Source organism: Vidua chalybeata, chromosome 6 (genome assembly GCF_026979565.1).
Source record: "Vidua chalybeata isolate OUT-0048 chromosome 6, bVidCha1 merged haplotype, whole genome shotgun sequence".
Taxonomy (NCBI): Eukaryota; Metazoa; Chordata; class Aves; order Passeriformes; family Viduidae; genus Vidua; species Vidua chalybeata.
Window position 1 is genome coordinate 42,421,798 of NC_071535.1, and position 23,186 is coordinate 42,444,983.

The 23,186-nt window shown below is 36.1% G+C and overlaps 1 long non-coding RNA gene across 1 annotated transcript in view; it reads left to right on the forward strand.

The window, feature by feature from the left end:
• Positions 1-21,956, forward strand: part of LOC128790060 (uncharacterized) — a 30,943-nt gene extending 8,987 nt beyond the window's left edge. Inside the window, exons 2-3 of the long non-coding RNA XR_008431616.1 lie at positions 21,288-21,352; positions 21,839-21,956. This is a non-coding gene — a long non-coding RNA (uncharacterized LOC128790060). The remainder of the gene's footprint in view (positions 1-21,287; positions 21,353-21,838) is intronic.
• The last annotated feature ends 1,230 nt before the right edge of the window (positions 21,957-23,186 follow it).

The following is a 23,186-nucleotide window of genomic DNA, read 5'->3' on the forward strand; positions in this document are numbered from 1 at the left end:
CTGGTTCAGATGCTGTTTTACACAGAAATATATGGCAATGTGTTCTTTACAGTCCAGCTTTGTCACGTTTGTCTGTCATTTCACCTGATAGAACCTCACATGTTCAACACCAGCTTTCTGATGTAAAAGAAATCAAAAGAAGGTTCTGGCTATGTTTAGGGATCCATATGCATGGAATAGTTTTTAATCTAACCCTTAACAGCTCTAATATATAACTAATGCAGTATTACTGTAGTTAAAAATGCAAATGAATTAAATTTAAAGATAATCCTAACAGAGAATTACACTGATATGATGATACCAATCTAATTATGATAGTATATTTCCCCATATAAGCCCTAATTATTACTTTTTTTTTTTTTTTTTTTTTTACAAATTTACATAATAAATGAGTTCTGGAATAGATTTAAAAGAATCACTTGTACAATATGCCTTTCCAGGAGTTTCATATCACATACATAAATGTCGTGTTCCCAGATTACTTCATTTTATGTTCAAATTGCCTCTAAACGAGAAGAATGAAAGCAAAATTTCAGTTCTATATCTAGCATGGCTTCCTTGTCAGAACTGTCACTAGTAAAACCTGACAATAATTTTCTTTTTTCATCAAAGGTTTGGAGCACAATCATCTCACGTGAAAATCAATATAAATTTTATCATTGAATTGTAGTGAGGAAAACTCTCTTAAACCTCTAAATTCTAAGCTCTTTCATCTGCTTCTAATAGTTTTCATGGTTTTATCTACCTAATAAATTCTTTTTTGAGAAGGGTGAATCCATAAGGTCTAAAGTGTGTCTTGAGAACTTTATCAGTTCAAAAAAAAACAGGTTTCTTGGAAGTTAATATCTGTGTGTGGTGAAGTAAAAAGCTCTGTAATTTTAAATTGCTGTATATTCCTATATTTTTTCATGTTAAATCACTAAAAAAAAGAATACCAGAAATGGGGATGGGGAGATAGATGTGGACTGACAGATCAAACTGATCATGAATTATTCACATAAAAAAAAAAAAAAAAAAAAAAAAAGGAGAGATAATTTTAGTCACATACTGATTGCAGTTCAGTCCAATCAGGACTCAAGGGTTTTTTGGTTTTGTTTTTGGTGGGTTTTTTTTGGGTTTTGGGTGGGGTTTTTTTTTGTTTGTTTGTTTGTTTTGTTTTTTGTGAGACTTGGAAAATAAGAAAAGGTTCATAACAGATCCCAGATTTCTTAATATTTGTTTACAATCAGTAAAGTAATGCTGTCAACATAATATCTTTGGACTCTAAATCTACTCAGACATTATATAAATGGATTTGACATGCATAATCTGCTGCTAAGATTTATGGTGAACATTTATTAAAGTATGAAGGAGCAATGAAGTTGTTCAGGGTTGTGCTACTATATATTTTGCAGCATATTTACCATAAAGGAAGGCATAAACATAGTTAGCATTTCAGCAACTAAAATCAAAAATACTTTTTTTCCTTAATGCTTGCATTGCTTTGGAAATTCTTACATGACCAGATTGGGGGTAGGTGGCAGAGGAGGAAGGGGAAGAGGCACATTCTACTATGCTAGAACTTAAATTGAATTTAAGTGGATTAAAATATTTGCTCTAATATGGATTCCTTCAGTATTCAAGGCATTTAATGTCTTAAAATATGTGAATTAAATATTCTGAGCTATGCCTATAGAAAGATTTAGGCTCCTAAGCCTGACATATTGGTCAGTTCTCAGTTTAGCTGCTATGTGGCCCTGGCAAATGCCCATATTCCAATATTCCAAAAGCATCTCCTTTTCCTCTTAGTAAAGTTCCTTGAGCACCTAAAACTCCACTTCTGAATGCTCCCTAGAGTAACTCAGTCTGCACCAAGCTAGCCATCTAAGGATGCTTACACATTTCCTTGGGCAGGAAAATTATTCTTCTGCCTTATGTAGGGATCACCCACTCTGTCTTCAGCTGTGACTGCTCGTGGGTGCCTAGGATAGCCTCCAAGCATTAGAGAAGTGGGCATTACCACCTCCTTTCCTGCAGCACTTACCAGTTCTTCAGCAATCTGAGGTTCAGAGACTTCCTGAATTTAATTTTGTCTTGTATTAAATAGCTCTTGATGTGCATATTTTTCTTCTAGACTTTTTAATAAAGCTTTTGAAGAGTTTCAGCACTCAAAATATTACTGTTAAACTATTGCACAGATTAAAAAGCTGTTGTATCAAGGAGTATTTCCATTCATTCATTTTGAACTTTCTATGATGATTTTTTTTTCTTTAGGAGATGACTCCTATTTATTTTTTCCATGCCACCTCCAATTTTACAGACCTTCACCATGTTCCCTATTCATCCTTCTCTTCCAGATGGAAAACTATAAATTATCTGGTTTTTCATCATACAAAAGCCATACCATATCTTTGAACATCACTTCCAGACTTTCCTGTATCTTTTCCATTTTATCATATTCTTCTGAAATAGGAAGGCTAGAACTGAGCAAGTATTCCAGATTCAGATGTACCATGGATTTAGATATGGCATGCCAAGGCTTCCTCTTTTGATTTCTGTTCCTTTTGAAATAGCTCCTGGCCTTCTATTTGCTTTCTCAGTAATTATTCATAGCTTCATACTTTCTGGAATTTATGATTATAAATTTATATCACAATCATAAATAATAATAATTTGTTTAGATACCACTTATATACAAGTAAACTAAGAATATGGTTTTCTCTATATGCATTGCTTAATATTTATTAATATTTCATTTTGTCTGCTCTTTTGTTATGAAGTTACTCAGTGTTATGAAGTCCTACTTTGCTGCAGACCATCATATTTCTTTGCTTTAGTAATTTATTTGTTACCATAACTTGGCCACCTCCCTCATTTCATCTCCTTTTCTGATTAATTTTTGATTATGTGAAACAACACAGATACAAATGTAGAGCCACATATGAGATGTTCCTCTGCTTTAACCGCTGATGTTCTCACCATATTTCTTATATGTTACAGAAATTGTATCCATGTGCAAATGTTTCTTTTCATTTAGACAGCCTAATTTCTTTAAGAGGCTTTGATGAAAGACTTTGCAAAATGTTATTTGAAATTCAAAGCAGACTACACCAGCTAAATGTCTCTTGCCAATATGCTTATCAACTTGTTCAATGAATTTCACTGAATTTTTGTGATGTGAGTCATGCTGATTCTTCACCAATATATAACTTTTAATCCATGTGACTCTTAAATTTCATTTTTAGAAAGCATTCTATCAATTTACATGATAAAGAGACCAGATTTACCCATTTGCAGATAAAGATAAGTTTAGGAGCCTAGGAGGCCAGAGAAGGAGAGACCTTAAATGCATGTTATCGTGATGCTAAAGCCCTTTTTGAAATTAAGCTATATTTGCAGGAAATAAAATTCATACAGGATATACAGATATTTTTAAGCTGAAATAAAGTTTTGATGCTTATCTCTCAGGATATTTCATGATTCAGACTTTTCATATTAGGGCCTTAACTGGTTATTAATATTCGAACTGCCTAAATTTACTTTCTCTTTCATTCCGTGTATGAAAGTTATGTATTATCTTGTCTTCTTGGCTGCTAAGCAACCATAATAATGCCTCTCACAGTCAGCCTAACAGATAGCCCTGACTGCTGTTTGCTTAGTCTGCTGGTGGTAATAGTACATGAATGTAAATAGGAGATGGTAGGGATGGCAATAACAGAACAAATGTCACTGGAACTTACGAGAAATCTAAAGTCAAAGCTTAGGCTCTGTAGGTAGTTGAGAGAGTTTCATGACAGGGTCTGAAATTGAATGAAGAGATGCAATCACTGTTGTGGGAGTGAGCTGGCAACTCATTAATTGTAAATTAATTTCTGTATTTAACAGCTTATGAGCACTGTTGTTAATCATATTAGTGTCTGAGTTCTTATAATCAACAGCGGATTTATTCTCAGATCATCTGAGTTACATTAGAAGCATTATTTCCTTTGATTTATTGAGGCACAAAAATCAATCTTGCATGCAGATCTTGTTTAATTTGTCACCTATGTAAACCTCTGTGAGTGAAGAATTAAGATCTTAAAATCCATCCCCACCAAAAATATAATATTTAAATGGTAAGTATTTTGTTTCTCATTGCTTTCAGATGACTAAACTTCAATCTCATGACACTGATTTTGGAGTATCTATGTACAATACTAATTACATTCTTTTCTTATTAATAATTTCTTTATTTTGATGACCAAGGCTTTGATAGATTTTCTTCAATGTGAGGAAAAGTTGACAAAATTTCAGCATTACCTTTTGTTTTTTTAGAATACAAAACTCCATCCATATACAAAAATTCCATTACTGTAGAAATGATTAAAAATTCAGAGCTGTAAACTATGTTCTTTACAGTGTCTCTTCAAAAGGAAGACTTTTGTGTGACCGCACTGAAATTGTGCCAGGTATCTTGCAATCCACGCCAGAAGATCAACACCCAAGAGCAAGAATTGTTCTCAAGTGTGTAACGCTTGCTCAGTTGCTGAGACCAATATCAGGACTGCCAGGATAGTTCTTGTTACCGATCTCTTACCATTGAAATGAATCCATTTGTTTATAAACAACTGAAGCCCTATTAGATGATAACAAGTTTTGTCTAATAATCTAGTACTTAGCATGTTATAATAACAGCTTTCTTCTTCTTAATGTTTTGCTAACTTTACCAGAGGAAGCTAGAATTAAAAACAATGGCCTCAAGGTCAAATGCTCTTTTCACTGAAAATAAATTCTCAGAAAGAAAGTCAAAGAGCACTAAAATCAATTAAGAAAGTACAAGGTACTAATGGAACAAAGGTAGGATTTTTTCCTATAGAATATAAACTAAACCTGGCAAAGGAGATCAAAGGCAAGAAGTACTTAAAGGTGGGAACATGCTACTGAAATACCCTGTGTGCTACTTGTGGTTCATTTGCTAGCTTATTGTCTGATTTTAAACAATAGTTTTATCCAGTTTCTGTCTCATACTTCTACCTGTCTTTTGACAAAAAGATCTTGCAATCTTCCCATTTGCAGTAGGAACACAGTAAGTCTGTCTATATACTTACAGTAGTACAAGGATTTTTTTTTTTTTTTAAATATGTCATGTTAAAATTTGGTATCAGTGCTCCAAACAAGAATAACAAGGTAGGAAAAATCTTCATGTTTCAATAGGTTATTTCTGACTAACACTGCCAATATTGATCTTAAAAATGTGACATACTTCTTATATACAATAATTTTATTACAATAAGTACAGCAAAACATTTTAAAAATTACAGTGCAGGTGCATACTTTTAAAATTTGTGACTTTGAGCTACAGATGCAATATCAATTTCAGTAAAACTCTGTGGCAGATCAGTTTGTTATATTCTTCACATCATTACATCTGACATGCTGTTTTACACATTTTAGAAAGTGAAAATTTTTAGACATAGATTATTGGAGAGCAAGTTGAAAGTAATCAATCATTGAAAGTAATTAGGAAATCCATGCAACATGACAATCTCCCAGGTACAAAACTTGATAGAAGCATATTAAATCTTTCTAACAGGTACTGCTAATGTTCAAGAGTTGTTAAGGAAGCCCACTGGACAAAATAAAGAGGAATGGTTGGCAATACATAAGGAGGGAAATCTGGAACATTTTTCATATAAAGTGTTGTTTTCAGCAATGAAGTCTGGGATAGTCAAAAACTTCATTGATACTTACAGGAAATTGAATATATGTATGTGCATGACCTTTAACAAGACAGATGTTTATAATTCTTACAAAAATTATGGTCTGTTCTTTACATAAATGACACTGGAAAAACTAGAAGTCATTCCAGCAGAGCCAACTAGAATAACTCAGTAATTGAAAACATCACCTTATGGAGAAAGTGATAGGGAGCAAAAAAAAACCCATAGAGCTTGTTTTCTGCAAGGTGCTGGACTGGTCTGGAGCAAAAGTAAAGTCAACAGAATCTGAGGTGCTGAGAAGCTGGAGAAGTAAAATCTCTCTGGCTTCACCTGACAGCAATTAATATGCGGTATATTCTAGATGCTGTATAGCCTTACTGTGCAGATCAAGTCCTCTTATTCCAATTACATATTAAAGATATAAGATACTACATGCCTCAGCATTGGTCCTGAATACTGCTACAAGATTCAATTTATTTTCTGTACATGAAAAGAACGAAAGCTGGGTTTTTATTTTCCCCTAAACTACTCAGGTTTCTAAGACTCAGTGACTAATACAAAAATATACGAGGTAGACATTACTGGAAATTTGTCTTCAGAATATTTTTCCTAGGAAAAGAATAGGTTTACCAAAGTAACCAAAGTCTTCATGGGAATGTTTTCTAGAACTGAGCTGGAAATAAGATCTACTTCAGAATGGATTGGTGATTATGGCACTTGAATTTAAAGCTGTCCTTTGCCTCGCCCCACTTCTTCCTGACTCAGCAAATAGTTACAGCCTGTGTTTCAAATAATCCCTGGCAGATGCCCTAAACCCTCCCTTCTTCCAGGCCAGGTTATCAGCCATTCTAATATGCTTATTCTTTTTGTAAGAGAAACTGTTTCTTAAACCTAAGGTTTGCACAAATTAAACTTCTTCCGTAACTTTTTGCAGGCTAGTCACTGTATCAAGTGGGGAAAGGTACATCTGGGTTTACTCAGTCTCCACTTCCGCTGTTCCACTGGAACACTCAGTGCTTATCTGCAACATTTTCTTCTGTTGCTCTGTTTGTCTATAGTAGTAAGAGAAAACTTCCGAACTCATTTAGGGGTATTTATTTTTAGACAGCTATTGACAGACAGAAATGCTCACATGAAATAGCAGACTTCATACAAAATGATGAAAAATAACAATTGGAACAACTAAATTACAAAACAAAAAAACCCAAAATGCTCACACACTATAGGAAAGAAATGAAACCAACAAATGTTTTATTTTTTCTATTTTTAAAAAAGCAAAGCTGATGCAACAAATCAAGCTCTAGTGCACTTTGCTCAGTGCCAGAGCTATGAAAAGTAAAAATGGATTAATGTAAATTTTCAGCCTTCAGGTTGTCACTTCTGGGCTACTACACTCACCAATGATTAGTTCAGAAGCTTGGCAGACAGTAGCACTTTGCCTGCAACTGTGCCAATGGGAATTACTCAAGCATAGAGAATAATCTCAGATAAAGCAGCTGCGAGGAAAAGTCACAGACAGAAAGCCTTTTAGAGACATACAGCCAAATTCTTAGTTCTTGTCATTTAGCTAGCACATCACAATATGAATAAAGAACATATATATATATATATATACACACACACATATATATATACAGACATATATTTATGTATGTATGTATGTATGTATGTATGTATGTATGTATACAGAGTGTGATATTGGTGTTGGGTTTTTTTATCCTTGAAAAAAATGTGTAAGTTGTATTTCTAAGCACTCTACTATCATCACAGAAGACTATTTTTAGGTTATACCCTCACTACTGGAAATCTGTATTTTCTATGGAGATATGATGAAAACCTCTGTTTATTATCTGGCCTCTTTTTTTTAAAGGTCATACCCGGCCAAAATAATATAAGGATTACACATGAGGTTTCCTAACAGAGAGTAAACAGAGTTCAAGCCGATTTTGGTGCATTCACTCCATCTAGAATATATTTCCTCCGGCATTTCCTACAAGAAAGAAATTGACAGAGTCAGAACTCAGCATGAGAGGGAATTTTTGAATTCTCTTGCATTCTGGAGAGCATGTAGGTTAAACACTACCTTAAGATATTGTGTAGGTAGCACAGCCAGACTGTGAAGCACAGAGATCAGAGGTGACTTCACCCCATGTGAAATGAATGTAAAGGAAAGCAGTAACGTCTGAAAATTTAGGTTGAAGTGCCCGGTTATAGTATGTATTGCTACAGCTTTAAGGAGGAAGGGAAGGTAGAGAAATTGATAGAGCTATTAACTTTTGTCTCTTCATGTATTTTCAAAGACCATATGCTCTCATGCAGTTAAAAACAGCTTCCTAACAACGTTACTATCAAGGTGACTTTGATTCTGGCTGCCCCAGCCCTCTGTGGCTGCTTTCTGCAGTGCTTTAAACCAATAGGGATCTGTGACATTATTTATTAGGGAAACCACTGTTCTTTGGATTCTTCAGATCTTTGGGAAGATAGTTCAAAGCTGTCAATCCCTTTAAGGGAGAAATTTAGAAAGGTAAAAAGAAAAAACAACATACCCAGGGAGTGATAGGAAGAAAGTAGATGTCAGGGCTCTTCCTTGACTCATACAAGGCATGGATAATTTAGCACACCTGCTATTTCCCACAGAATAAGATGAGTAATTAGGTACATATCTATTTGTAATTTTGAGATGTAGGAATCCACTCACTGCTTCTTTGTGACTTCTAAAAACATCATGAAAGCTTCTTATGATTGTTGATTGTACTGCCCCCAGTTCAGAGGCCATTGTACTATCTATGCCTTTAAATTATGTCATTCAATCACTAAGGAAGCCTTTGCATCCAGTTTCCTTAACTCTGGCACCTAAGTGAGGCTGCAGTGCTTACTGAAATATCTGTTCCCATAATTATCTGTGCTTACTTAAGCTGTATAATGTGATTCCATTAACTCTTAGCAAATATCTTCACCAAGGCATAATGAAATGGTGCATTTTCACAAAGTTCAGAAGACCAATGTGAGATGTCGGGATAAAGTAATCAGTAAATATGCCTTTTCTCCTCAGTAATATTTAGCACTTGAGGAGATGGATGGAATGCTTTAACATAAAAATAGAAATGGTTATTTTTCAAAGCATGACATTATTGCTTTTGCTTGCTGTCCAAATACTTCTCACTGAAAAGTGGCAGTAGCCTAAGCACTCTACCTCATAATTTTTTAATACTTTCCTTGATATCACACAACTTCTTATGATTGAGAGTAATTTTTAAAGAGTGGCTTTATAAACAGTTTCATTTGATGAAAGGAAAGAGGGATAGTGTTCCTTGTTTCTACCTAAAATAATTAGGACCAAAACTAATTTTCAGCATTCATAATGCTCATAATACAATATATACAGACTATTTTTGGATTAATAAAATTTAAAAATGCTAATAGGAAATAATTGTGGCTTTGCCAGGATATTATTATGCCTAAGATGATCCAGTTCTGTTTCTCCATAGCATGCTGAGAACCTACTGGCTTGCCTTGCTCTTTTGCATAAGCATAAAGCTTAGCCTACAGCATTTGATTTCCTTTTACCATTATCAACAAGAGCATAGCTATAAATATTAACTTTCCTGAAATACATTTGTTGCAGAAACATAACCTAAAAACTTCCCTGTCATCTTATATTATGACTTGCTCTCTACACCAGATGTTTTTCTGCCTGTGAGACTATTCTTTTTTGGGGAGACTTTTAGGACCTCATGGAGTCTGATAGAAAGGTGATCAGAGATAGGAGGGGGGTTCATATTAAAGAGTTTCAAGATAGTCAGAGGCCAAGACATAGATATTTTCTCTTCTTTAAAAAAAGGGCTTATTTTATTCCACATATATAATGAAGTAACTGTGCTAAGTGCAAGGATGATGAATGTTAAATTACAGATAGAAGCTTCAAGCTATCTATTAAATATCATTCAGTTTGTATAAACATCTTCAAATTTTTCAAAAGAACATAGCTATAGGATCCTCAATTATCTTACTCAGGAAGACTTTCTCGCTTTTCTGTACAAAGTGCCTGGTTAGGAATATTTAAGGCAACAGTGACAAGTTAAATATCATATAATGTGTCAGAGCTGTGTTGTCTTCTCCAAGCCCTCAAGAAGTGAATCACTCCAGTGTCTCTGACAGACCAAGGTGTGCGGTCAGAGCATTGTGAGCATACAGGCTCAGTGCAGCAGAGCAAAGGCAGCAGTGTTTTGGCAGCATTTCCTGTGCCAAACCACTCAGGTGCTCACCAGCCTGTGCCCTTGCAGGCAAACAGAATCTTTCTGTAGCATTTTAGGGGTAGCTTGCTGTGGCAGAACAGAGTACAGCATAGCCTCAGCTCAGAACCTCCAACGCAGCAAAAAGCTGGAATTGCTGAACCTGAAGGCTTCAGCAAGAGAAGGCACGGACCACAATCCTCTTGAGGGCAGAAGTCTGACAGAAAGGCAGTCTTTTGGCACAAGGTTTTAACTTAAAAAAAAAAAAAGCCCTTTAGCCCGATCCACTCTGGCCAAAGTAACTCCTAAGAAAATGGGTAAGTGCCTTGCAGTCAGGTATTGACAGGTTTTCGGCAGGCAAGATTTATTCAGAGCCTTCCTGAATTTTTGTCAGGACATTGGTAATGTTGAAAAGTGGTTTGTTAAATATTTGATTTTGAGGAATCTACATTCTCCAACAGAGGATTTTTCATCTGAAGAATTTCTGTCGGGTTCTGACAAGCTTTCCTTTACTTGGCATATTTGACCTTTCAGCAGCTTTCCTACTAGTTCTGACACATATGGCTCAACTCAGTGCCATGAAGTGCTTCATTTTTACTAGCAAAAAATGTGTTCCTTTATAGTGAGAGATGGTAACATAGCATTTAAAAGCATTGTCTACTCTAACTCACAGCATACCTCGGTTCAGTTTAAGTGTACATCATTTAATTTTCACCATTACTCACCAGGAGTGGACTGGGACATCAATCCCAATTCATGAATTTTATCAGATGATAAAAACCAGGCAGAAAAATTTTCTTGCAAAATATGAATATTATCTGCAAATATTCATCTTGTTTTTTAATGCGGTTTGAAAAAACAGCAGCAACAACTTGGCATTGAAATAAATTTAATTTTGTTTCTAATTAAGCAGAAATAAGTACAGCAATTCAGTAGAAGCAAGCAGTAACTGGAGGATTGAGTCAGTTACCTTTTTCTATTATACTATAATCATGTTATATAGAGAGGCTTTCATGACCTCTAGAGCCACTTGAGAATCTAACAAACAGCATCAAGTCCCACTCTGTCAGCAGCAAAGATTTTTATCAATGTAGTACTGTTACTGCCAGTAAGATTTTGTGCTTTTACATGTCATTTTGTTTTAATCTAGAATTTTTAAATGTTCTACCATTTATTTTTATACCATACACTAAGCTGTTGCTTAGCGAAGTAACTGCAACATTCAATATATATATATATAGTGCATGGACTTCTGCCACTAACCTCATCTTGTTTCCATGGTTTTCTCTGGTTCTCCACACATCTAGTCTGTTTTCAAATTGGGTGTTATACATATCTTTGGGAGGAGGAATTGTCAGGCAGTAGCAAACAGAACCTGAGAGAGCTGGGGACTTCAGTTTATATTGCTACCTGTTTAACCAGCTACAAGACTGGGAATCTGGATGTTAGGGGCCTATTTATGCTTCTGTCACCAAGGCATTCTATGAAATGAGGCAAATCAGTTTACCTCATTAAAAAATGGTATAAGGCTTTTGCAGAGCCACCAGCAAAACCCTACTTCTTCATGCATATTTCTGGTGAATTATTTTATTTTCTTGTAGAAATTGTTTTTTGAAAATAGTTGGTTTTCATTTGTTTGGTAAAAGCAAAATCAAAATGCATTTTCCTGCCAAAACGTTGGCTTGAAATGGGAAAAAACCTTATTTCCCAGTAAAAAGGAACTTAAAGGAAGAAAAGAATAAGGTATTGAATAAATCATTTTCTGCTAGGGGAAAGGTGCTTTGGAGTAAATATTTATCAGTTCTGGTACTATATGTCTGAGATATCTTACCAAAACAGGCAGCTGAAAATGAAATGTGGGCAGGTGGGAGGTGGGATAAATTATGCTAGAGGTTACTTAGAGTACTATTGCATCATTGCTCAACGCTTAGGGAAAGAAAAGATTTAATGGTCCAACTGATCTCAGATTCTCTCTACTCACTTCCAAATTTGTTATAATATTTATCTCTTGCTTACAGAAGCATGAAAACCACCAATGAACATTTGTAGACATTGTACAATAAAAATTCAGATAGTCAATTTGCATTTGGGCAAACAATTTTCAAATATCAGAAACCATGACCAAAAAATCTGCTAAATAAACAATCGATTGATCAGGAGTTGTCACATTTCTCATATTTTAAGTTACAACAAAAAATTGAAAAGGCTTAAGGGGAAGAATTTTCCTACATTTCTATCTGTGCCTGTAATCCTGGCCTACACTGTGGGGACAGATATCAGTGCATGACATCTAGTGGTTGATGAAAGAGATCCATCAATCTGTGCTGTCAAGGAAAGGTTCTTAAATTACTGCAGCTATCTGTACCCAGCAAAAATGAAAATTACTCCTATCTTAAACCAGGTGATCATATAAGAAAAATTCATTATTTAAGCATCCCCAGACAATACATCCAGACTGCATTGGAGAATCCATTTCAAGATGTTGGTCAGTGTTCTCAGCTAAGGGAAATATTTTAGCTTTCTGAGTTTCCTTCACTAGTATTTTTTTTTCTCCCTCCCCTTCACTTTCCTTTTCCCTCCAGGCTAACAAACACAGTTCCTAAAAATGGTTTCATGTGTCTTTTCAGAACTACCTTTCTGAAAAATCGATGATTTACTAAGAAATATATTTCCAGAGGTTTTCATAATTTTTCTAAAAATAAGACTTCCCTAAATGAGAAAAAAACAACAACAAAATCCCAGCCATAACTACAATAACAAAACCTAAAAAACCTCCAGCTCCAGCTTTCTCAATCCTGCAGCAAGGTACCACAAGTTCAACATGGGGAAGATGGAAGAGTTTTTAATCTGGAAAAAATAATACCCATAAAGCACCAGATTCTCGTATTTCAAATGAGGTTCCAGATGAGTTGGCCTGATAACAGAATGTTAAAGGGAAACTCTCAGCCCAAAATATTAAAATCAGCAAAAGTGTTGACAATTGCAAACTGGATTTTTGTTAAATAAATCCATGAGGAACTATAACTGGATAGTGCCAGTCATGTCACTCTAAGTCAGCAAGTATACCTGTCTCCCATGCATTTCTCTAATATAAAGGTGCACCTAAGCTCTTTCAGAGTTAGAATATTTGGAAAACCATATGTCAGCCACTGGGTGGGAATGATGTGGGGTTTTTTTCCTTTGGACATTTTCATGCTAGTCCTTATTTATTCTGATGTATTAAACAACCATAAAATGGAAAATATTTGATAGAATGTCCAGCCTTGGAGGTGTACTGGCTGCTTTCCTCCAAGAGCAATGAAGTCCAGAGCATTTCCATGTTTCCAGGTTTCGCAGGTACAAGAATCTTGTGATGTTGCAGCCCTGTGTATGCATGGGGAAAAATCAGGGCTAAGCTGGGCTGATGGAAACAGTTGAGACTCAGCTGTTATTCAGACAAATGTCTATGTAAATAGACATGGGCATGAATCTGAATTATCATTCTGAGCTCTATCTCCTGGACCATATAGCAGTAATAACCATTAACCTTTTCTAAGGTCTGAATACAGAGGTCATCCATTTAACATAATGGCAAAGACATCACAGGGACAGAATACAGCGCATAAAGAACACATATGAACTGTGAAAGGACAGTGCAGAAAGGAATTTCTTCTCAGCCTTCCTCAGTAACAATGACCTTGCAGAGTCCTTAGTTTTACTGAGAGTTCATACAGCTGCTGAAGAAATGTTCAGAAATGTTTGTTATATAATGTGAAACAATAATACAGCATGAGTTACTCTTGGTAAGCAGTAATGTCTAATTAAGCTGCAATCAGTGTGTCTTTTGAATCACTTTTTCTAGTACCTCTGCAAGGCAGCACTAAAAACATCCTTATGATGATCTGTTTAGAAAGGGGCAAATATGATAAAAATAGTAAAAAGAAGACCTTTTGTACAGAGCTACTGTTGGAATTGTTGTCATTACCCATTTGAAGGATGGGGAATTGCAGCAAGACTGGATAAAGAAGAACCAGTTGGTAACTCTAGATGTAAAATAGGCCAGAAAATGCTTGTTCCTGTAGTTCCTCCCAATTTTTCTTCCTTGATCCATCGCCTGCCGCCCCTCCCCCCCAATATGCATGCTCTGTCTCTCTGTCTGTCTCTCTGTCTCTCTGTCTCTCTGTCTCTCTGTCTCTCTTTCTCTCTCTCTCTCTCTCTCTCTCTCTCGCAGTCTCCACTGTAACAGCAGTGCTGAGATTTTGCTGCTTTGCTGCTGCTCCTGCATGCCTTGGATGCTTCCTTTGCACAAGGAACCACTCACCCAGTCCTGCTGGGGTTTATGCTGACAGGTGCTGAGGACAAGGGCAGGAGCTTTCTAAAACTTGTATGTTAGGCAGAGGGATTAAATGCATCGAGATTAATTTGTGTAGGGAGCTACCAAGTCAAGAAATAAAGTGCACCATATAATGAGTCCCTAGAAACAGGAGTGTCCTCTTTTTGAACCTGGGAGACGAGGTACACGGATGATGAAGATACGGCTTGCAGTGTCTGCAGGTAGTAGTCATACTACTTACTGCAACAATCTACAAATCCCCAAAGATACACAAGTCAGCTCTGATGTACCATAAAAGTCAGCTCTGATGTACCATAAAAGTCAAGTGTATAGAGAAACAATCTTGCCCTCTTTAGGCTTTTTGATGGCAGAAGGAGCTAAACGTGCAGAGGAAATAAAAGTCCTCTGTTTCACCAGATCTCATGGAAACTGATGAGAACTGTTTTGACTATCTGCTGGTAAGCACCTTTCTGAGTTGGGAAGTGAAAGCTGGGTGATATTTATAAAAGATCATGGCTAAAGACCATCACAGAAGATTCATGAAGAAAGAAAACAATTGTATTCCATATATTTTAATAACACTTAGCACAAGTGTCTACCTGATGCAGGCCAATAATTTTTGTGTCAGGAATTTCTCTCACAAAGTGAGATTTTGCTCAGTGGCAGTGGTGTATTACTCATTATGTTATGTTATCTAAACAGGTTTATACAATTAGCATTGGTCCAATGCAGTTCTATTACCTTTAATTAAAAATGCTTTTTTTTTCTTTTTAATATTCTACCTTCTAATGAGGAGAGAAATCAGAACTGTTGCATGATGGAAAGTTGGCCAAAGTATGCACCTGGAAATAGGAAAGCTTTAACTCTGTTTATTAAGAGGATAACTTCAGGAAGCAGAACAAGAAGACTAAATCCAAACACTGGATCTAAGAACTTAAGTAATGCTAGCTGGAAGTCCAAATTCTGTGTTTATAACATAATAATAGCAATAATAATAACAACAGCATTTTTCATTCGTAACTTTTGTATCACACTTTGTCCTACAACTGTGTATCCACAGTCATCACTAAAATAAATTTAGCTCTGATATAAATGTTGCCAAACAAAAAGATCAGGGAAAATCAGCATGCAGCCTAGCAAGAGAAACAAAGACAAATTTTGGTCAAGGACTCAGGGACAAATCCTGCTGGCAGTGAAACTGCCATAGGCTATTTAATGTCCATGCAGCATAGAAAGACCAATGCGTAGTAAATGCTATGGCATTCCATTTATTTGCTCCATATATGCTGTTTAAATGCTTACCATGAAACACAATCTTTCCAACAGTGCTCTTCTGCATTCACCATTCTAGTGCAGATATTTTTTTTTTGTTCATTTGCATGTCAATTGTCCACATCATTCTTTTAGCTATTTCTCTCATATAAAGCTTTAGATCTTTTTAGCTGTTTTCTTTCAAAAGATATCCAGTCAGTCAGCAAAGGTCACTAACTAGCCTATCCACTACCTCTATTCCACTATTTCTACTGTGACACCTATTACTGAAAACAAGTTAGGAGGCACTTGTCTTGTGCCTAAAGAGCTAAGTTAATATTTCATGCACATGCTCAAAATAAGATTTGTCTCAAAATCTTCAGATGAGAGCTGTTCGTGTAATCATGTTTCTGTTAGTGTTAAATCTCTCTTGCATGCTTCGTCCACTTATTCTCATTACACTCTTTAGTTGCATGTTATAATTAATGTTAAATAATCTTCCTGAGTCAAGTGATGTCCTTTGCTAAGTTTATAATTCTATTAAGCTTCAATCCTAATGAAAGCATTAGTGTGTAAATACACTTTTAAAATAATCATCAGAGTTAATTAAATGTATGGATAGTGATGCAGGGGGTTTCCCACTTTTTTCCTTTAGCTGTTTTTTTTTTTTTTAATTAGAGCTTTTTTCTTTTTTTTTTTTTTTGTGAATTAGATCATTAGAGAAGCATATTGCTCAAGCTTAAATGCCATCTAACAAAAGCAGCTGAGATTTGAATAAATAAATTCAAACAAAAAACAGAGGAGAGACAGACTTCACTAATGTATGTGTGCCCAGTGGAGAGTGGTTGGACTGTGAACAGGAATGTAGTGAGCATGGGTTGTGGCATGAAATAAAGAAGTAAAATCTAAAAGGGGAAAAAAAGGAAAAAAGCAGAAACCCCTGCAGTCATTGCATTTGACTTTCTAATAATGTCAGTTTCAGAGGAGAGGAGAGATGGAAATGAGAAAGGGTGCACTTGCAATGCAGTCATTCTTGTTGTCATTGCCTTTATGGCTTTTCAGCAGGCCACAAAAGGCCAATCCACTAGAATATGAATGAGACACAGTCATGGCCCCATCAAATAAGTAGGAGGCAGGAAACCTCCCTGTTTGGGTCCTAATAGCTTTTTCTGGCTCAGTAATCTCTCACTATAAAGGGAAAACAAGACAAGACAAACAATAAATGATCCTCACTCCCCATATCCTGTCTGTGCTTGCTTTTCTTTGAAAATTGTTCTGAAGGGCTTCAGAGAACTGGAAGATTAATAGTCTACAGGGATTTGGTAAAGTAAACCACTCTGAGAGGGAGTTTTATTCCCATTAACTCATCCTCTGTATTGAATATGCAATATTGTTATTCTCATTATGTGTGGAAAGATCTGATAGATAGGCATGGGGAATAAAAATGTTAAAGGAACAAACAATTTAAACAATTGCTGTTTTCCACTATTATGTATCTGAAATTCCTTAGGAGAAAAGAGAGGTGCACTGGGAGGAGATATTTTAGTTGACACCACCCTCATATCACAGCCATATCTACTCTCCCTTTCTTATCAATTAAAGACAGCTTGCATTGAATTCAGCTGTGATCTTTGAGCTAATATGACACATTACCAAAGACATATTTGCGATTCTGATAAGTCGTTCTGCCGCTCTCGGGATTTGCACAGAGTTCAGAAATCGTAAATCACAGCAGAAATTTCAGCTGCCAGAGGAGAGCTTCGTGTTCCTTGGCAGACCACTGTTCAGAGTACCTCAAGCAAACTCACCCTAGAATCAATAGTATAGCCATATGCTGGAATCGTTTTACTTATGAAGCCTTTTTTTTATGGAGCTAGAGAAAGCTCTTTCTGTTTAAATGTGTATTGTACCATACAGATGTGCCGGTTCAGTTGAAGGTAGCTGAAGGATATGTATGGGATCCACACTCTGGTGTGGTGTGGGGGTCCACAGTGTACTCTGCAGGTGACCAGGGATCCTCTGCAGGCAATGCTGACTCAGGAAACATGAAGGCAAGCTTTTCTCTGGCCCACCTGCTCCTGTTAACAAGAAGATAATTGTATACTAATTACAACTTTAGCTAATTAATTCTGTCATTAAAGTACCCAAATATTACTAGTCCCATTAAGGTCAAGAGAAAATGTGGACAACAAGGTTAGGTAATTTGGACCAAGGCCATTTCAGAATGTTAGAGCAATGTTTATGACACAAAATATTTTGCTAGATCATGTTAGCTTTTAGTCTCTGCTGCTGCCAGCCTTATGAGCTAACAGGAAGCAGAAGTGACAGATCTACAAACTAGACTGAATTAAGTGTGTATGCAAAAACAGCCACTGTTTGAGATACATGTGACTGAAACTCTGCATATACTTCAATTATATTTATTTCATTATACAAAAATCTTTGTGCCTGTGAAAGGCAGAAATATTCCTTGACATAGGACTTCAGCTAATATTACTGTCAGAAAATCAGTTAGGATTTTTTTACTACAGTTTCTTTTGTATGTCTAAATTATTTGAGAGAAGATAGTTGAATAAAATATTTTGGGGATTTTTATCTTGATTAATCAAGAAGATAGTGGTGTTAGAAAAAAATGAATCTTTGTCAATGTACACTACCCTTGGGTATTTGGATCATACATTTTGACAAGAAGGATTAAGTTGTTTGACAAAATGTTTTTCTTGGACAACGCAGACTTGATTAAGGTGATTCCTGATGCATGAGAGTCAAAACAATTTAACTTAATTCTAGAGCAATTAAACTGAGATAATTGATCTATATTTTAAAAAAAGCATTCTGCAGGGCTATTATGTTCACTGTCTGAAACTAAGAGGACTTACTGCTATCTACATAGGACAACTACAGGCTAAAAATATGACTTTTGAGTTTAAAATACAGGTCTTTAGTTCAGTCTAAACCTTGCACAGTATATATTCATTGTTTTAAATATGAAATAAAATCTTTAGTATCTAATTCTGACTGATCCAGTTTTTAGAAGGAAAAGAAGCAGTATAGTATTTTTTCTTGATGCACTCAGGGCAAGGCAAAGGTGGGAACAGAAGCTACTTATTCACTTTTTCAGCAATAACTGTCTCACCAACAGCATTGAAAACCATAATCTGATTCTCAAGTCATCTTTAATGAGGTTGTATATCTATATCACTATGTTCTAGAAAAACATGCTTTAACCCACTAGTCAGTGGTGTCTTTGCCACCATCTGTTTATACTTGAGTTTTTGGTTTTGTTCTTGTTTCATCTCCTTATTTCTGATATAAATTAGATTATCCTATCCTCCCTCCCTCCCTCCCTCCCTCCCTTCCTCCCTCCCTCCCTCCCTCCCTCCCTTCCTCCCTCCCTCCCTTCCTTCCTTCCCTTCCTTCCTTCCTTCCTTCCTTCCTTCCTTCCTTCCCTTCCTTCCTTCCTTCCTTCCTTCCTTCCTTCCTTCCTTCCTTCCTTCCTTCCTTCCTTCCTTCCTTCCTTCCTTCCTTCCTTCCTTCCTTCCTTCCTTCCTTCCTTCCTTCCTTCCCTTCCTTCCTTCCTTCCTTCCTTCCTTCCTTCCTTCCTTCCTTCCTTCCTTCCTTCCTTCCTTCCTTCCTTCCTTCCTTCCTTCCTTCCTTCCCTTCCTTCCTTCCTTCCTTCCCTTCCTTCCTTCCTTCCTTCCTTCCTTCCTTCCTTCCTTCCTTCCTTCCTTCCTTCCTTCCTTCCTTCCTTCCTTCCTTCCTTCCTTCCTTCCTTCCTTCCTTCCTTCCTCCCTCCCTCCCTCCCTCCCTCCCTCCCTCCCTCCCTCCCTTCCTCCCTTCCTCCCTTCCTCCCTTCCTCCCTCCCTTCCTCCCTCCCTTCCTCCCTCCCTTCCTCCCTCCCTTCCTCCCTCCCTTCCTTCCTCCCTCCCTTCCTCCCTTCCTCCCTCTCTTCCTCCCTTCCTCCCTCCCTTCCCTCCCTTCCCTCCCTCCCTCCCTGCTTCCTAGATAAAGCTATCTATATAGCATCAGTAGGAAAGAATTACAAGAGTATTTTTTGTCCAGTTTAGATTCTCCAATGCATCACTTTAATATCTTATCACCTTTACTCATATTTTAGGGAACGAAACATGTAAAGGCTGAAAAAGAAGCAATAAAATTGTAAATTATTCTTATTCTAGGTTCATATCTCCCACCCACACCTGTTCTACTTCAACATCTGCCCTCCAGCACCATCAGGGCAAGACTGAGTCATGGAAAAACTGTAATAGTATGACAGCTACAGATAGGAACTCTTAAGTTACTTGATTTAGCCCCTAGCAATGTTTCCAAGATTAAAAAAGTGTCTTCCTCTGTTGCATGATGCCATCAAAAAGTTCCACATACAACTTTAATCAACAGGATGCCCATTTTGCAGCACTACCCGAACCTTTCTAGTTTTCTATTCTTGAGTCGCCATGGAGAACTTTTTGTCTTGCTGAACTGTGCAATTTGCAAGACAGTCGTAATGTCCCTTTGTGCTCCACCAATATACAGAACTTCAGGAAACTTAAAGGTACATCCATAGCTGTCCTAGTTGCAGGCAGGACAGGGTTGATTTTTACAGTAGCCAGAAAGGTCCTGGCCTAATCTTATTTAAAACATTTCCTGAACCAGGAAAGAGAAAACAATTACTTTGAAGCAAAGTAATCCAGATTTACAGCTTCTCCACAAAGCTCAAATACAGAAGACAAAATATATGAACAGACACTTTGTGTGTATGTCCATGTATGAAGACAATATGAAGAATGTATGAACATAGTTCACTTTATGATGAGGTGGAGAAAAATACTTGAAATACCATGTTTATAAAAGAAGATGAGTTCTACCATAGTATTTCTGTCACACTGAAAAATTGAACTTTTCTAAGTATGGACAAGTTTGAGATAAACCTACACTTTATACTAACCAGTGTTAATTTGACATTTGAGGTACAAATCCTGAATTGCAATGAAGGGAAAGAACTGCTGAGTGAATGTTTCTGAGGAAAACTACTAAATTGAGTAATATTTGGTTTCATTTTATAATAATAACTTGTTACTGAGAAGTGTTTGGACAGGGTCTAGAAAAATACATACCACGAAACCATAAGCTCTGAGTTTTTGATCACTCCTTTCAACTGAGAATTTATCTCTGAAATTCACTGAAAATTGATATTCACCAGTCAGAATTCACTTATTCCAAGAATCCAAAATGAGCATGCATAACCCAAGTAACCAAGCACATCTGAAGTGCTGAATGCTACATTGCTTAATGTGCATTCAGCAAAGTATTTCACACCTTTTGATTAACAACTCTCAGTCAACTTATTGATTATATACAGATATGTATAGGGGCTAAAAGAGTGTGGTTTTTAGACAAGTTACGTATCAAAACAGGGTTGTTACAGTCATAACATTATTCATTAAGAGTGGCTTGAATAATTGACCTGAAATGCATTATTTAACAGGAATAAATATTTAAAACCAATGTATCAATGAATCCATTGACAATTGTCCTTTCTTGTTGAATGAATCAACATAAGGAACAACTGCTGAAGCAAAAGGAACCATCATTTATCATAAGAACAATATACTGGATGTGTGACAATGTTAAATTCACCCTAGAGACATCTCATCTTTATTAAACCAGTGCATTAAATACAATGGGGAAATAATTGTAGCAATAGAAAGAACAATCACTTAAATGTTATTGAAACAGTAATTAGTCACAGAAAAGTTACTAGATTGAAAGATCTCTATTCATGCCAGATACTTTTTATCCACTATTTCTTTTAAGGTATGAAGATAATGGAGAAACTAGAAAAATAGAACAGAGAAGATAAAAAAATTGTTTAAAAAACAGTAAGTAGCAAAAGGATATAAATCCAAGATTTAAGTCTGTCTTTTGATGCATTTTAATTGGTCTCTGGCCAGTTTTATATGCTCTAAGGAAGATAAATATCTGAATCCCACAAATTCAAAGCTTTTGGCTCAAAAAATTGACCTTCAAGTTTGGAGCATTGGAAAAAAATTAAATTTATTTTGGCCATTTCCATTTTATAACCTATAACATATAAGGTACATGCAATACAGGTCACAATGGATCTATATATTGTCACTACAGACATGTTTTTGTATGAGTCTGGTGTATGTGAAGGGCATAATGTCATGTTTATCAAAACCCAGTCCAACAGAGGTAAAGGCATGCCATGGTATTTCTGTGGAGTTTTAAGTTAGAGAACCAAATAAGGTGGTCTTTTAGTCTTTTCTGGGACATTTGCAAGTTGGGCTTTTTTTGGTGCTTTTGTTTTTGTTTTTTGATTTTTGTTTTTTTTTTTTTTTTAACAGGTTATGTCTTGGTTTACTGTAAAGGTAGAATGGAAGGAAGAAAGAAAATATAGCTCCACTAAGTTTTGTTGTTCAAAGCTACCTTTTTTACATTTTGTTTTGTTTTTTTTAACTAAACCCGAATGATCAGGGCAAATATGTATTGCATTAGTGATTTTCCTCAGAGATGGCTATGAGTGATGGCTTTGAGACATGAGATAGCAACTAGGATGAAACAAATGAAGTTGTATTGATGAAATAGTTGAGTCATGGTGTGAAACACTAGCTGGTTCTCTACTCAGCAAGTCAGAGAAGGAAATAAAATGTTATGGTCGATGAGCTTTTAGATATCATATGAAAATCTCTCTAGAGTGTCTGATTCATTTACCTTGCTTCTATGCTCAGGATTATATTGTTCATTTAATTTAGAGTCAGACAGGAACTTCCTTTTTGATTAGACTGATAAATTTCTAATGCTGGTTTTGCTTTTGCTTTCCAGCCTTTATGTAAAATATCTAGCACATTTCTTATGATCATTTGGATAGCATCTCTTGAGAACACCTCAGGTTTTTTTCTGCTGATTTTCCCTCAAAATGTGCTAAGAATACAAAAGTACAAGCCTCTGAGTCATAAGAAATATAATCAACATTGTAGTAAATGAAAGAAATAACCTGTTGGTGTGTCTTTTTTGGTGGTAAGTATGTGTGTTTCTTAACATAACACCAACCAAATATAAGTAATAATGTCACAAGTGTTCCAGATGTTTACTTCAAATTGTCTAGTGCAAATCTAGCTTGATTAAAAATATCAGACTTAATAAATTGGACTACATACACTAAGTGATAATTTATGGTGAAACTAAATGATCTAATGGTTTCTCCTGGACCTAAGCACACTTGAATGCAGAAGTTGGTATGGTCCTACAATGAGGGAAGAACAGCTCATTTCTTTTTCACACAGCAGCAGGGTCTGGCTCATAAATAAATATCAGACATGAGACCTATTTTTTAAGCATCTAAGGTCTTTTTTTCTTTGCTATCTAAATTTGGAATAACTTGTCTACTTGTAACATCAAGAAGTTCATATCTTTATTTGTTTATCTAAACTTTCAGCTCTATTTCTTTCCCTTCTCCAATGCTTGTTCTGCTAAATTAGTGTATCTCATTTCATGCAGGCAAGCCTGCCCTCAAGAGAAAGTTTTTTTCCTGTATGAACCAAGACAGAGTTACCTTCTTCTGGTAGGTTTTATTACACTGAACTCCCCTGAAGGATCATCAGGGAGAAATATTTAGCCAATCCAGCTTTACACACTTAACTCGGTGGGATATGGTGGTTGACTAGAGTCAGCACATATGAACGTTTGCTTGCA